Below are 17,241 nucleotides of genomic sequence, written 5' to 3'. Positions count from 1 at the left end.
GTAAGTTTCGTAAATGCAACTATATTTATAGGTGATGATTTATTCGTGGTAACAGGCATTACGATAAAAATCTAATAAAAACAGGACCGTCTATGTGCATGAATATTTAGTTAAGACAACAAAAAGTTATGAAGAACTTACAAAACCTGTGTACTGCAAAATGTAAAAGGGTGCATGACGTTAAGCCAACAGCTATCAAGTAGAGTTGGGGGAAGTTTGTTAGCCATGGTTATCAGTCCACCTGGATAGCTGGATATGGTGCCCCCCAAAAAACACACTGCTTCTGTCCATAGGTTAATGGTAAGTTCCCCTATAACATGGGAGTCGACAAAGAGCTTGCACCCTGTTTCCATAAAAATTACCCCCTCGAATTTGAGGGTGAGGAAAACGGATCGTAGTCGGCCTACCTTGACTCAGGTTTTTTGTCGCTGGTTCCTTCTCAGTCAGAGGCACAGTGAGGCTGGCACCAGTTACGTAGGTTGGTGGGTGAAGTGCACGTGACCCCAGCAGCTGGATATAGGGATTACCACCTACCTTGCCATCTTTATAACGGTGGTCACGTCCGCGAAGAGGACACATGAGCCCATGCGAGTAGTAAACTGAAGCACCAGTTGAACCAGGCGGTACTTACGAGGTGGATGGCAAGCTGGTGACTGGGATAGCTGGAGCTCCCACTTCACCAGCCCTCTGGACTTGATCCTGACCATCTCCCTTTGCTGAACATTTTCAGTGCTTACCAGCATACTCTCTTAATACCTCTGCCTTCAACTGTCTACACCACACTACATGCACATAAGACATCACACCTATTTCCATTCCCTTTATTAATGGCCGCTGCATTAATATCAGCAAACGAGGTGGTATCTCGGATTGCTCCCACCGGGAGGGTAGGTCTGGTGGCACAGGGTCCTCCTGGTCGCCATCAAGCGACTGTGCCAGCAGCAACTGTTGCAAATTCCATTCATGCTCGTCAGTGGAGAAGTGCGGCCTAATTCTTCACCAATATCTGTCATCTCATTACTAAATTGAATTCAATAAATTTTTTCCTACAGTCCATATCCCCTCCAGCCCTGTTCCTCAGAGAACCCCAAATCTCTCCCTCTAATGACATTTTGTTTTCCTGGTTACCATCTCCTCACAAATTTCCGTAACAGGGTTGGCATCTGTTGTTATAACAAATCTGAATATGCATTTGACACTGTTTTAAACTTCACTTCAACTGATTTTGATTATTCACTGTATAAACTAAATTATCTAAGTATTACCATATATAACTGTGTAGTCTATTGCTCCCCCAGTGCTTCTTCAGACCCCAATGTATTTGACTCCTTATCCACACAGATAAGTAACCATAACCTTGCCCTTAGCACCGAAATTACTATTTTGGGTGATTTTAACGTACATACTGTTAAATGGTTATTGCATTCTGACAGGACTGACGAGCCAGGACACGAGCATGAGCTGTTTGCAGAATCATTTAATCTGATGCAGTTTGTAAAGCAACCAACCAGAACACATGATAATCCTGACCATAATGCCCATCTCTTGGATATATTACGGATGAAAAGTCACACTATCGGAAATAAGATACAAAAACTCACACTGGCAGACGAAAAAAGATGTATTTACAAACAGTTACCCTGCATATAAGCAGATTCTCAGTAATTGTATGTACCACTCTTGGTCTGTAGATCCATTGAAGAGGGCGACAGCTGTCGCCGAAGCTATTTGGAAATACATCTTTTTTCGTCTGCCTCTGTGGGTTTTTGAATCTTGGATCTGTTCCTGACAAATAATCCAGATCAGTATGTGATAAAAGTGCTGTCACCACCTGGATCTTCTGACCACAATCTCATCAAAGCCTCACTAGTCAGCCTCCCCAATTTCCCCGTTCTGAACCTGTCAGGGTAACCCAATGGCACTCTGATAAAGCAAACCTGGATGGATTAAGAAATTATCTTGCTGACATTCCATGGCAGCATTTCTTCTCTAATGATGTCAGTTCTTCCCAGTCCCTCATTAATAACTTAATACTAGCTGGTATGGATTTACTGTATTCATACCAAGTGACTAAAAGACTGAACTCTCCAAAATGGATTGATAGCAACTGTGCCAAATCAACAGCACAAAAGTCATTAGCATATTACTCTTAAAATAAAAAAAAATCCGAATTACTCTGTCAATTTAAAATTGCTAGAAACCATGAAAAAGCCGTAAGAAATCTCGCTAAATCAAACGTTCTTCAAAATCAAGCAACATAACTACTTAACAACCCTAATGACAATAGAATGTTCTGGTCAGCTCTCAAATCTTTCAAAAATTACTTTACCAAGTCTTCATGCGTACCCCCACTAAAATCTTCAGATGGCAACATTATCAATTACCCGTGTGGGAAAGCAATTATCTTTGCCCGTACATTCGCCAGAAATTCTGCCGTTAAGGAAGTCAGCCAGAACGTCAGAGTACTAGAACTTGACTTTCCCGAAATTATTCGACTTAAAATACAGACATGATATGTAAAATCCAGCCTAGCTAATTTACCAATCAACAAAGTTTCGGGCCCAGATGGAATTCCTCCAATAGTTTTGAAAAAATGTTCCCCAGAACTTGCATTTGTACTTGCTAAATTATTCGGACTATACCTATGTACTTCTTCATTCCCTAATTCAAGAAAAGAAGCTAATATCCACCCATTTTCAAAGAAAGGAAGTTCTTCTGACCCCTCTGATTACAGACCAATAGTTATCACATCTTCTCTTAGAGAAGTATTTGAAACCGTAATTAGAAAGTACATAGTTAAACATCTTGAATCCAACAACTTAATTAGTAACAGACAATATGGTTTTCACTATGAAAGATCCACCATTGACATACTCAGTCTCCTGACTCATACCATCCATCAGTTATTTGTCCAACATGGAAAAACCCATGCAGTAGCCCTTGATAATTCTAAAGCTTTCAACTGGGTGTGGCGCCGTTCCCTGCTGTCTAATCTCCCTTGCTATGGACTAACATCTTTTGTTCCTCTGCTTTCCTCATATTGCAGAGACAGAATAAGGGTAAACATAGATGTATCTTCCAATTTCCACTCAATCAATGCCGTCGTGCCACAAGGATCAGTTCTTGTGCCAACCCTTTTCCCAGTTCAATTTAATGATCTCTTATCTGTCACAACCGCATTCATTCATATGCATCTGACTCAACACTTCACAGTTCATTCACACTCAAACATCCATTTACAAAGTTTAATATCTCTAACTCTCAACTCAGTACAGCCATCTCCATAAGTCAAGACAAACAGTATCTAAGATCAGTGATTGGGGACAAAATAACCTTGTCTCATTTAATGCTAATAAAACCAAATATATACAGTTTACTAATTGACAGATATTGCCAGATTCGGATAATACTTTCAGTGCTACTAATATTCCCATTTTCAGAAGTATTGAACATCTCGGTGTTTCACTTAACAATGCCCTCTGCTGGACCTCTCATGTCAGATTACTTACTAAATCGCCTTAAAGAAACTTAGATTATTGTACAGAGTCAGTAACTTCTTCACTGACGAGCAGTTAGGTATAATTTATAAGAGTCATGTGCACTCTCAGCCAGATTATTGTTCACCCTTGTAGAATGGTCGTGGAAAGATCGCACTAAAACAACTAGACAAACTTCAGAACAAAGCTGTTGGAATTATTAATAACCCTGCTATTATAAATAAACTATCTCCCTTATCAGTAAGAAGGAATGTTGCCTCCCTTGCAATATTTTACATATACTTTTGTGGCAAATGCTCAGACAAAGTTGCGTCCATTGTGCCATCTTTCCATGCCTTCCCTGATGCTACACGAGTATCTGGTAGCACTCATGATTGGAATGTCACACAGCCATATTGCAGAACTTCTGACTATTGGAATTCTCTTATTCCCCCGAACAGAATCTCTCTGGAATTCGTTTCCTGGAGTTGTTTCCCCCCAGTCTTCAACCAACAGCTGTTTAAGTCCAACTGTTACAGATAGTTTATGAATGGAGGACGCTAGTAATCTGGTGTATAGATTTTTTTTTTCTTCATTTGTTTTTCCTTCCTCTGTTCAGTTGTCAGAAAAAAATAGAGTTTGTCTATGGGTTTGATCGTAGAAGGGCACTTTGGGTGAGGGTTTGGAACATTCTAAGCCTTTCGTAGATGATCGATTGCCTTTGTTGTCATGAGAGTTGTGGTGACTGGGAATCGTCATACCTGCACTGCTGAGGTATGGTGGTGTGGTTCTGGCGAGATCAGCAGCGGGTTACACATACTGCTGGTCTGGCTTTGACACTGAAGCTGATCTCAGGTGTGTTTCTGTGGTAAATTCTGTTTACTTTGCTTCCTCTGCCGAGAAGGTTATGTCATTGCTCTTGATTTTGTAGAACGATGGGACACCTTTAATCCCTAACCGCCGGCTGACGTATATAGCAGTCATGATTTTGGGCGCGGAACAATGCCGGTTGACGTGTATAGCTGCAAGCATCTTCCCACTACCCTTTAAACTTTAACTTATCCTTACTCATCGACGGGACCACCTAAAGACGTGGGGATACGTTCATTTGAAAGAGGAAGAGTTGTTGATTCTTATGTACCTTTAATTTTTTCTCTAGCTGTTATAGTTTGGCAGATATTAGTGTTTGAAGTAAGGGTATTTTTTTTCCGTCACGGATATCCCCCGTAGGGAGAAGCGTGAAACATCGGAAACCCCCCGGCGTGTAGGGGTCAATCATGTGACTCTGCCATTAGTTTTTGATTGTCTTGGAGGCTGTGTGAAACCAAAGATGGGTTACATCTTACCAAGGATGCTGACTACAAAGGAAGAGCATCATGTTGTGGTCAGGAGTGTGGGATCCTAGAGCATTAGGGTTATCCAAGTTTGATATCAGAGTTTTCACTCTCGTAGGTGGACTGCCTTCCTAGGATAGCAAGCTCTACCAACTTTAACAGATGCCTAACTTTTAACAGAATTCATACTGAATATATACCTCTGTGTGTGTGTGTGTGTGTGTGTGTGTGTGTGTGTGTGTGTGTGTGTGTGTGTGTGAGTGAATAATGAAACAAGTCATGGCGGTAGCGTATTTTACACTTAAAAATTCATAATTAGCTGCATATCGAAACACATTTCTTGTAAGTTTCACCTAGACGATGATGCAGATTAAGAAATGGGACAAACTTCTCTAAGTCCTTCAAGTGTCAAGCTCCTCGTAACAGTTTTTGAACTCAATGCCAAGATGACATTAGATTTTTTTTTTACCTTAAAATTTATGTCTAGAATACTGTAAGATGGTGTTAGGCACGTTTGGAATCAATGATGCATATCTCCGTATCACTTATCATGTGTTAGTGTTTGGCCGAGTTTTCAGCGAGGAATTTCGGAGAAAACGTTTGCATCTAGAAAAAACAAGCTTTTTTGATAGGTATTTATCCTTGCTCAAACAATGGATAAATTGAATTGAACAGATTAATATCAAGGAAAATGTGTTACAGTGGCAGTTCATTCTTCTTCTTTTTTTTCCCCCTGACCTTTATAATATAAAAATTACTTGTTTCAGCAACAACCCAAGCACGACTAAAATGTGCAAGCCCCATTCCACAGCAGGAGACTAGCTGCAATCACATATAAATGCACAGTTCGTCCCTAATCATCTTTACCTTGTTTTTAGTCAGAACTCTGCATTTGTTCCTCTTCCTCCTCCTCCATGGAGAAAAGCCACGTGTTACCCACTCCCAGATGAGCTAGACGTGGAGTGAGGAAAAAAATAACTGAAAATAATTGCAGTAAACCTTCTGTAGTTTTTGTAAGCAATATCTCAGCTAATGTCAGTAGTTGTTTGTTTTTCTACATATTCACCACAATTGAAATGGTCAATTCTAACAAATTTATGGTAGAAAATTATGTGAACTTTGTACTGAATACATAAAAAAAATCATACAGTTCAGCCAAATATTTCAGTCACAAGGTTACAGTAATATATATATATATATATATATATATATATATATATATATATATATATATATATATATATATATATATATATATATATATATATATATATATATATATACTTCCCTTAAACATCAAAACTCCAAAAGAAGGGAAAGAAGTTGTATGCAGCTTTCATGGATTTGGAGAAAGCATATGACAGGGTGGATAGACAAGGATTGTGGAAAGTGTTAAGAATAGATGGAGTAGATGGGAAGTTGTTGAATGCTGTGAAGAGTATGTACGATGGTGCGAAGGCTGCAGTGCGTGTAGATGGTGAACTAAGTGAATTTTTCTCTTTGAAAGTTGGTTGAAACATGTGTCATGTCTCCATGGTTGTTCAATCTGTACATGGATGGGGTAATAAAAGAGGTACAAGGTAGGGTAGTGGATGTTGGAGTGGCCCTGGTGAGAGAGGATAGTGTTTGGAAACTCCCTGTATTGTTGTTTGCAGATGATACTGTGTTGTTGAGTGAAGACGAAGGGGAGCTGCAAGGCTTGGTGGATGAGTTTGAGAGAGTGTGTAAGAAACGGAATCTAAAGGTGAATGTAGGGAAGAGTAAAGTGATGGTCTTTGAGAGAGGTGAAGTCAATGAATGTAAAGCGAGGTTGGATGGCGAGGAATTGGAAAATGTGAGTACGTTTAAGTGCTTGGGTAGTGTGATGAGTAAGGATGGAGGTTTGGAGGGTGAAGTGCTTGAAAGGGTGCAACAAGGAAGAAAGGTTGCTGGTTCTTTAAAAGCAGTGATAAGAAACATGGAAGTGAGCATGGAAGTGAAAAAGTTACTACATGACAGTATTGTGATACCAACTCTAACGTATGGAAGTGAAGCTTGGACGTTGTTGGAAGGACACAAGTCAAGAGTGAGAGCAGTGGAAATGAGTTATTTAAGAGAAGCCTGTGGAGTCACATGGAGAGACAGGCTGACGAATGAGGATATAAAGGAGCATTGTGGTGTGGATGTGGATGTGATAGGAAGCGTTATGAGGAACACACTGAGGTGGTTTGGCCATGTGGAGAGGATGGAGGGTGAAAGACTGACGAAGAGAGTGTATGCGAGTGAGGTGGAGGGGGGAAGAGGGAGGGGGAGGCCAAGGATGAGATGGAGAGATGGGGTGGAGAGGTATATGAGAGAGGAGGGTGTGAGTTGGGAGCAGGGCAGTGAAATGGTGAGGGACAGGGCGACTTGGAGGCGATTTATTTGTGGCCACCCCAAACGGGATTGAGGCGTCTGGCAATAGATAGATACATAGATAGACGTAATAATAATGATAAAATGTGTCCTATATGCCTTGAAGTTGAATATATGCTTGAAATACCGGCCGTGGCAACCCAGGTGGCCACCACACCCCCAGGAGGAGACAACGGACGGTGGACAGAGCTAGCGGCATGTCCAGTCTATACGGACATAAGTGCACCTGAGCCGCGCGCCCCTATTCCCCAGAAGGTGCTCGAAGAGGCCACCCCAGGCCGAGTGCCGCCAATAAGGAGACAGCCCATAGCCGCTCCACCAGGTGCTGCAATGCCTCCTGCAGAACCGGCGATTGCCCATAGCCGCACGGGGGGGAGAAAGGTACACCCCCTCTCCTTGTGCAGTTGCCTTGGAGAACATGACACAGGCGATGGCCCATAGCCGCGCCCGTAGGCAGGAGACGGCCAATAGCCACTCCTCATCTACACGTCACCCTCCACACGGGACTTCAGCGATGGCCCATTGCCGCGGCAACAGGCAAATGGTGGCCCATAGCTGCACTTTGTCTGTGTTCCCGTCAGGGAGTTGGGCCCCAACGACGGCCCAAAGCCGCACCAACAGCATAGGGATGGCCCATAGCCACCCTTTGTCTGTTGCCCAAGGGAACTCAGCGACGGCCCACAGCCGTGCTGGGGAGGGACACAAAAGCCCCTCACTGCCTGTGACTCCGTGACGCAAGGGTGACCTGTGGTCAGCCTTGCCTACCGGCAGGAGTGCAGGCCTTCCTTCTGTTCCCCCAGACCGAGGCAACCTCCAGGAGGAGGACTGCTGCCCCAAGAACTGGTGGAGAGGCCTGGTGTTACCCCAAGGACTCTTTTCTATCCAGTCGGCCCCCGAGGAGGACTTTCCCCAGACAGACTCCGGCTGGGAGCGACGCTGCAGCCCCAACCTGACAGCACCGCCACAAGAAGGAGACCGCAGCCTACGGACCTCTGAGGGCACCCCCAGGACCCTGGGGCAAGACCTCACCCCTACCCACCGAAGGTGACGCCCTTCCCCCACCAGGCACCTGCAGGAGTGCTTCAGAGACCTGTTTGGCTCCAGTCCCAAGGGCCAGACCCCAGTCCCCAGCCCCGACAGTGTTGGGCCCTTCACTACGCCCAGCCCAAACCCTCGACGAGAGATGACGCCCCTGAGAGTGGTCCCGTGGCTGTGGGACTAAGGGACTCCTGACGGGACTCCTCCTACCCCAGGCAGATGACTGATTCCCCAGGCCGCCCCCCTCCCCCTTGCCCGATCAGTGACATCCCCCTATGGTGACAGTGAGATACGGCTCTTGCAAGCTGGCAACGAGACGTCAATACTGTGTGATATAAGTGACAGTGTGAATCAGTGAAATAAGGAAAACACCAGAAACAGTGTATAGCTATTTTGTATGAAACGAGAGGCAAACCCTCAGTATTATTATCATTCTTCAGTGTCAGCGTCCATCCATCCTGTGTAAGTCCAGAATAAGAGAAGTGACATAACTCCCAGTATTACCATAAAAACTAGAACCAAAGTCAGTGCCAGAACAAATTCCTCTGAACTTATAACACCTATGTTTCGCCTCCTTTGTGTAGAAGAGCCTCTCCTGCAGTGACTGTAAAAGCTGTATATTCCCCAAACCTGAATTAAGACTCCTGTCTGACTAGTATCCTGAGAAATACTCCAAACCCACCTATCAGCCTATGTATGAATTTTGATCAGCATATTGTGTACAAGTCTTCCTGTTCTACAGTAGTGAATTTGTCAATACACGTGAAAGGTTATCGCTCTGTGTTTTTGTGCCCTGTTCCTCTCTTACTGTGTCTAAGCTCTGGTATAGAAAAGGGAACCCAGCTGCACTCTAGGCGTTCTAGGGACGAGAAGCCGCCCCTTAAGCCCCTAGCATAACAATGTTAATTTAGCTGAACAGTAAGGTATGCTCGCAAATATATACAAGACTACCTGTGGCTCCAGCTCATTGCACTCAGTTACAGCCATGACCTGCTTATGAAGAGTGTAATGTTTGACCCTCTGATAGCGTCGATCTCCCACTTACCCACCCACTATCCACAATACACCGAAATACAACGTAGCTCCATGGCTATTAAATCTTTGTTCAAGCTGTCTGGCCCAAAAAATGAACTTGAGGACTTACAGTTACAGGGTGTGGTATATAATAATGCTACCACTATATCACCAGAACCCCCATATGTCTGGTGTTGTCCCCGTCCTGTGGTTCTTTATCTAGCAATAAAAGGACAGGATGATGATGATGTGAAAGAAAATGATTTGTCAGTTTTATCCTTGCCATACCATATTACTCTTCCATACCACAAAGGTTGACTGTTCACCATATTAACCCAAAAGATTTTAACATTTTCCTTGCTGTTTCATTCATATTTCCTCCCTTCCAGCTTGTCAGATCTGGGGTGTACCGTGATTTTGCAGACCTCTTTGACACAGAGCGAGTGACCATCACCTCGTACAGCACCTTCCTGGCAGACATTGATAGGTTGGCGAGACCTCACACTCATGTGGTGTTTGATGTCGATATTAACTTCTGGAATTTCATGGCTGCAGACTTTTCTCATTCAGGTTCTGGTCTATTCATAATCGTTCTCTCATGATGTACAGTTAGGAAGCTCTGTAGTAAGGGAAAAATTAATACTCTTTGATATAGTAATGAATGTATGGTAGATTATACCTTATTTAACTGGAGAAAAAGTAATTTGTTGTATTTAATTTGGTAACACAGTTGGAACTTTCCTTTACGATACTTTTGTGGACAGGTCAGTGTGATTTCTACATGAGCAGGACCACTTACCTACCACTGCCTCTGATATTTTTGGCTCAGAAGAATAGTCCAATTTTTCCTGCTTTGGACAGAGGGTAAGTGGGGTGGAAATATCGAAAATTCAAGACGGAAAATACAAACGAAAAAGAATTGAACTTAATAACATACTCTAACCGAATCAGTAATCCATTCACACACACACACACACACACACACACACACACACAACCTTGGTGACTGTACGGTGTCCACGGAGGAAAGGGCAAAGGGCATAACTTTGAGAAATCATGAATAAGGGTTTTTAGGATAGAAATATTATATAAACACATGCATGGCTTATGGAACAACGGTATGATAAAAATACAGTCCATGGTCGTTACGCACCAACTCTTTCCACTGGCCAAGGACTGGTTACTGGTTGGAGGACACATCTTCGTCCACCCTCTTCTCTATAGTGTTTACATAAAGCTCCATATATTTGTACCTCTGACCGATCACAGTAGTTACACAGAACATCATAGCAATATTTTATATATATCAAGGCTTCTGTGACACATAAAATGTAATAAGATGTAAATGTATGAAGTTAGCATGTCATAGTTTTCACCCGATTTGTAAACAGAATGAGAATAACTCAAAATTAATTACCATCAATATTAAATATACGAGTACATGGAAATGAGATGCACAGAAAAATTATCAGTTCAGTCAACTAAGTGACTACCATGGTCAGAATTAATCTTATTACGTTTCATATGTTACATTATCTCAAGCATGTAAAATAATATCTATTGGAGGGTAATGAATTAACTGTGAGTAATGGTGTGCCAATTTTCATAATACGTATATATATTTATTTTCTTTGATCTTGCCGATTACTGCTGACGCTATTATAGATTAAACATTTACCTTTTTTTTTTCAGACATGCAGGATTAGGGTCTATAGGAAATGGCAGGGCAGTTAGATTAAACTATTTATATGTGACCCATTAATAGCACTCCTCTTCCACTCTGCCCCATGAGCTCCATGTGTTTCGGGAACGGCTCAGTCAGCGTTATCAATGTCAGTCCTGAATTATTTTCTCATTCCCTACTCCCAGAGCCACATCCACCCCCATACCAGCACAGTGAGCCGTCCCATGAACACAAGATATCGGCAGGTGGGTTCCTAGAGGAGTGATATTTTAGGGCCAACTCTTATCTGACAAAACAATGTAACAGAGTAAGTACAAAGACATACCATCTGTAAATGAGGCTATTTCTGTTCTTCCTAGTGCCTTCGCGATGGTGGAATCGGGTTTCTATGAGAAGTGGATGAAGCACTCCCTGGCCAACACCACCGCCTGTGTCAATCCACCCATGGTCATTACCGTCACTACTGTCCTCTCACTCACCAACCTCTGGGTAATTAACTGTGTGCAGGCAGACACACACTGAGAGAGAGAGAGAGAGAGAGAGAGAGAGAGAGAGAGAGAGAGAGAGAGAGAGAGAGAGAGAGAGAGAGAGAGAGAACTTTAAAATCTTCACTAATAATCCTTTTTTTTTTTTTCCATTCCAGGGAATGTTTGTTGTGCTTGGTATTGGTTGTGGAGTAGGCTTCCTTGTACTGCTTTTGGAGAAGATTGTGTCCAGTACAGAGTCAGTGATACGCTGAATGAACATCATGGTGAATTATCCGTTAAGAAGAGTGTCTATCTACAGGTATTGCCAGATGCCTTAATCCCGTGAGGGGTGTGTGTTTGCAGTTACCTCATTAAATATATCAGTTGCAACGATATCAAGGTCAAAACAGTGGTCAACGAGGAACAAAATAAATTATGCCGAATATGCTTCAAGAGTTTTATTTCAAATAAAGAAAAAGAATATTAGCTGATAATCACTCGCACTTTGACGCATGGAGACCCGCTCTTACATACAAAAAATATCAGCTGGGATGACACAAACTCACAAACTATCTGGCATGAAAATACGAACATATAATTAAGTGAATTTAAAGGATCTGTCTGATGATGAGCCAGACTCCAGACTCCACTGATGTCAGCTTAATGCGAATATATCTATCTTTTGGATGCTGGTCTAAAAACTATTTAGAGTTTGCCTGGAGGTGGATAGTGAAGTGATGAATTGTGTGAATGGATTAGAGTTTGATACCAGGAAGGGGTAGGGAACAATGCAATTATTTCTTCTTTAAAACAGAATTTACTGACCTTCCATAAACTCACAGACGCTCATATCACCACACCAGAGCTAAATGAGACAGCCCTTACCTGGATTTAACATGTCATTTGGACATTAGTGGTGACTTGAAGGTAAGTGGGTTGAAGGAGGGTTTCTGGGTCTCAGGAAACGGGCTAACAAATCTGTGTTCAAAGTAGGACTAATACAATAAGGGAAAAAAATTTATCGTACAGCTCTATTAGCTACATGATTATGAAATATGCATAACCTTGATAACATGTCTAATTAATTTTAATATACACAGCATTGAAGGTGCTCAGTTACAGAATTAAACCATCATCTAATTATTCATCAACAACCGGGTGTGAAAAAAATCCAGTCTGGACAATACCAAATATTCCTTTATGTTATTTTATCATTTTTGACAGCTAAGATCGTTAGTGCATACATAGCTAGGAAGTCCATGCATTACATTCTTTTTAACCTGTCTCCTTGGGCTGACATAAGTTCAAGGTCCTCGGTCTATATTCTCCTCGGGTGAGGAAGATCCCTAACACCTTCTCCTAATTGATGTATTTTGTTTATTACGCCTTGCTGTCCTCGGCTGTGTTACATAAACCCTTCCAATATTGCCATGCATAAATAACCAGCCATATCCCAAAATAAATCGCTAACGAAGAGGTGCTGGGAAGTTTCCTTAACTGATGGGAATACCAGCCCAAGTTCTTACCAAGAGACTAAGGTCCGTGTCTCATATTCAAGTTCATCTTCGAGAACGACCCCGATCACCACGATCTTACCCTCGAGGTATGATCTTGGTGAAATGCGATGATCATACCTCAAACGGTAAGCCTAAACGGCCAATCCACGACACAGTCACGTTAGCACTATGATGCACAAAGACATTGCTGCGACATCCCACGACACCCTACGGAAGCGTTACGTTATCTTGACGACACACTACGATCATCCCTCAGTTCAGAAATAACGGTCACTTTCACTCCACGTCACCCCAAGACATCGCCACGTAGTGTGTCGTAAGTTGTCATATCTTATGTGTATCTTTGCCTGTCGTATGTATAACTTCGTGTGTCGTAGCAGGTCTTTGGGTTCCGATCTCAAAGTTATTGCTACAACACGTCAAGTCACACCTAAAGACAAACTACGACAACCTACGACAAGCTAAGACACGCTAAGATGCGCTGAGTCACATCTAAGACAAATGAGGTTACCGTCACGACATGTCACGTTCTCCTCCTTGTCTACGCCCACGCTGAAAATTTTTGAATGTTCCAAAAATTGTCATAGCACGCCAAGAACCGCGAAGGATGACCAAATTCTCCACGCCAGCGCTATGTCATCGCTAAGTCACGCCATGAAACTCATGACGATATGCGGCGACACACGAAGACATGAAGATCGTGGCGTGTCGTGGGAAAGTTTCTGACAGTGGGACAAAGGCATAATTCCAAATCTTTCTATGCCTACTCGTGTATTAATGTGGTTCTGTCTTATTTCATACTGGATTAAGGGCTGCCTGGCTGCACCATTGGTTCCTCAAATTCGTAAATCTGTGTTCTTGTCTTTGTGTACATGGTGTTCCATATAACGAGAACTGTGAATGAGCAACTGTAAGAAGGAAAGGAGTGTGAAGAGTGTATGTGACTGTGAGAGTAAAATGAGTATATGGTGTGTATGTTACCCTGTGTGAGACTGAAATAAGTGTGAGGGACAAAAAGTGTATGACTGAGTGTGAAAAAGAAATAAGAGTGTCCGACTCAGTGAAAGCGTATGTGACACAGTGAGGGTGAAATGAGTGTGGACTTAGTGAAAGTATGTGATTTAGTGTGTGTGAAATAATGTAAGGGACTAAGTGGAAGTGTATGTGACTTAATGTGAGAGTGAAATAAGTGTGAAGGACTAAGTGAGAGTGTGTGATTGAATGTAAAAATGAACTAAGTGTGAGGGACTAAGTGAAAGTGTATGTGACAGAGTGAGAGTGAAAAGAGTGTGGACTAAGTGAAAGTGTATGTGACTGAGTGAGAGACTAAGTGAGAGTGTATGTGATTGAATGAGAGAGTGAAATGAGTGTGAGGGAAATGAAAGCATATGTGACTGAGTGTGAGTGATGAGTTGGGAAGTATGTGAAAGTGTGTGTAACTGAGTGTGAAATTTAAACAAGTATGAGGAACTAAGTAAGAGTGAACCAGTATGTGGCTGAGTATACGAGTATGTGACGAGTATGTGACTGTGTAAGAACGATAGTAAAAAAAGAACGATTTGGTAAAACTGAGAGAGAGTGTGAGATCATATGAATGAGTGCTTGGCTTTAGGAAAAAAATAGGAAGACTATGATAATATGAATTAATGAAACTGAGAAAAGTGAGAGTGAATGATCATGTGAGCTGCGTGAGAAAGTTAGTGACCTAAGGTTAGTGAGAGAATATAGGGGAGGTTGAGAGATTACTGCAAATATATACAGTAATCGAAAGTGTGAGAATGACCTAAGATGTGCCGGTGTGTGTGTGTGTGTGTGTGTGTGTGTGTGTGTGTGTGTGTGTGTGTGTGTGTGTGTGTGTGTGTGTGTGTGTGTGTGTGTGTGTGTGTGTGTGTGTGTGTGTGTGTGTGTGTGTGTGTGTGTGGTGTGTGTGTGGTGTGTGTGTGTGTGTGTGTGTGTGTGTGTGTGTGTGTGTGTGTGTGTGTGTGTGTGTGTGTGTTTACGGAAAAAAGAAAATACGGAGACCGAGGGAAAGGAACCGATTTCTTGACGGTAAAAATTTCGAGGCTTTTTCCCTCTATCAAATCAGCAAAATGACGCTTAGTGAAAGTGTAGGCGTTCACTGGCTGGTGTGGTGAACGGGGAGGTGTTCACTGGCTGGTGTGGTGAACGGGGAGGTGTTCACTGGCTGGTGTGGTGAGAGGGGAGGTGTTCACTGGCTGGGGTGGTGAACAGGGAGGTGTTCACTGGCTGGTGTGGTGAACGGGGAAGTGTTTACTGGGTGGTGTGGTGAGAGAGGAGGTGATCACTGGCTGGCGTTCACTGGCTGGGAGTGCTTACATAAGGGCGGCGGGACGCGAGTCAGCACTCAGTGCTCAGCTCCCGCTCCAGGCAGAGTCCTGCTCCGGCCTCACCGGACCCCACACCTTCACTGTGAGTCATGTGGCACCGTGTTACAACCCAATTTGTTGTCATTCACTTGGCACCGTGTTACTGCATACTGTCAGTCATATGGCACCGTGATACAAAACACTTTGTCACTTATGTGGCACCATGTTATTGCACACTTTGTCAGTCATATGGCACCGTGTTACAAAACACTTTGTCACTCATGTGACACCGTGTTATTGCACACTTTGTCAGTCATATGGCATCATGTTACAAAACACTTTGTTGTCAGTCATGTGACGGCATGTCACTGAAAACTTTGTTGTGAGGTACTGTTGCCCCTTAATTACAAAGCTGTTTGAGTTGCTATTGCTGATGTGCTAATATCGTTTGTTGTGTCCACAAAGTGCAACGATTGTCTCAGAAATATCAAGTACACGTCTGGGGCATTTACCAAGTTGTATTTTACATTAAACTATTTGCAGGAACGAGCTACGTGTAATGGAAAGTAAAATAATTATATTGGGTTCGTGCAGTTTAATCGAAAGCATTCACGTATTAACGTATGCCTATTGTTTGAATCAAATTAGCCTGTGTCAGTCCAGTGCTAAAATCTGGCTTGGAGTTTTTTTTTTTTTTTTTTGATAATGAATGGAGGAAGGAAAAACAAAGGAAAAAAAAATAAGTCCATGTGCATAAAGGCATCCTCCATTCATAAAATACTTATAACAATTGGATTTAAAATCGAGAGGATTAAATGTATGTGGGAAGCAAATCCCAGGAAGTGAATTCCAGAGAGTAGTAGTTCTGGGGATAAATGAATTTTGATAAGTAGAGGTTCTGCATTGTGGGGGAGAGAGTGTGAGTTCATATGCGTTCCAAGCTTCCAGAGTATTTCGGGAAAAAACGTGAAGGGGAGTCACAGTTGAAGCCAGTAAAAATATCGATAAAATAGTGCTAAAGAAACAACAACGGAGGAAAGTCCTGCTTTATGGCAGGTTTATCGTTCAATCTAATGGTTTTATTTTGAATTCTCTCCAACTGCCTGAATGCAACCGCTCCACATCCACTCCACAATGGTGAACAGTATTCGATCTGAGAACGCACATGACTTTTGTATATTGTGGCCATCTGCTCGTCAGTGAAGAACTCACGAACTCAGTACATAAGTCCCATTTTTTAAGGAGCATTTTTAGCAAGGGATTTAACATAAGCTGTCCAGCTTAGGTTGGGGTTTAGAGTAACACCTAGGATATCAATTGTAGTGGATATGGGAATACTGACATCATTTAAAATTATGTGAGAGTCTGAGGGATTCTTTCTATTGGAGAAATTAGTGTATTTACTGTAGTTTTCTGAGCATTAAATGAGACCAGATTTTTTTGTCCCCATTGATTAATTTTAGAAAGGTCCTGGTTCAGAGATATTGCTGTGTTTATTTGAGAATTTATATCAAATTGTGTAAAGGAGGTACTAAATGTGAAAGAACTATGAAGGGTCGAGTCATCAGCATAAGAGTGTATTGGGTTGTGCGTGACAGATAGTAGGTTTTTATATGAATGAGAAAGAGGGTTGGCGCCAAAACTGATCTTTAAGGTACGCCAGCATTTATGGAATGACCCGTATTTTTCTACTATGAAGGTAAGAAGAAATTAGAAAAACCAGTGATGCAAGGCCATAGTGTGAATCTTAGACAATAAGGCCTGGTGCTATACTCTGTCAAATGCTTTACAAATATCAAGTGCTGCTGTGTGTGTTTCACCATGTTGGTCTATTGTTTTGTTAATCTCATGGGTAAGAAGGCAAAGAATATCTACAGTTGAACGTTCCTGTCAAAATCAATACTGCCGATCATTGACCAATTTATTGATTTCTAGATGCTTGACTATGTGTTTGTTAATCAGTGTCTCAAAAATTTACCGAGAACGGAAG

This window comes from Coenobita brevimanus, chromosome 46, assembly GCF_032717465.1.
Source record: "Coenobita brevimanus isolate Jiangsu-jjx chromosome 46, ASM3271746v2, whole genome shotgun sequence".
NCBI classification, from domain to species: domain Eukaryota; kingdom Metazoa; phylum Arthropoda; class Malacostraca; order Decapoda; family Coenobitidae; genus Coenobita; species Coenobita brevimanus.
This window is presented reverse-complemented; position numbering follows the sequence as displayed.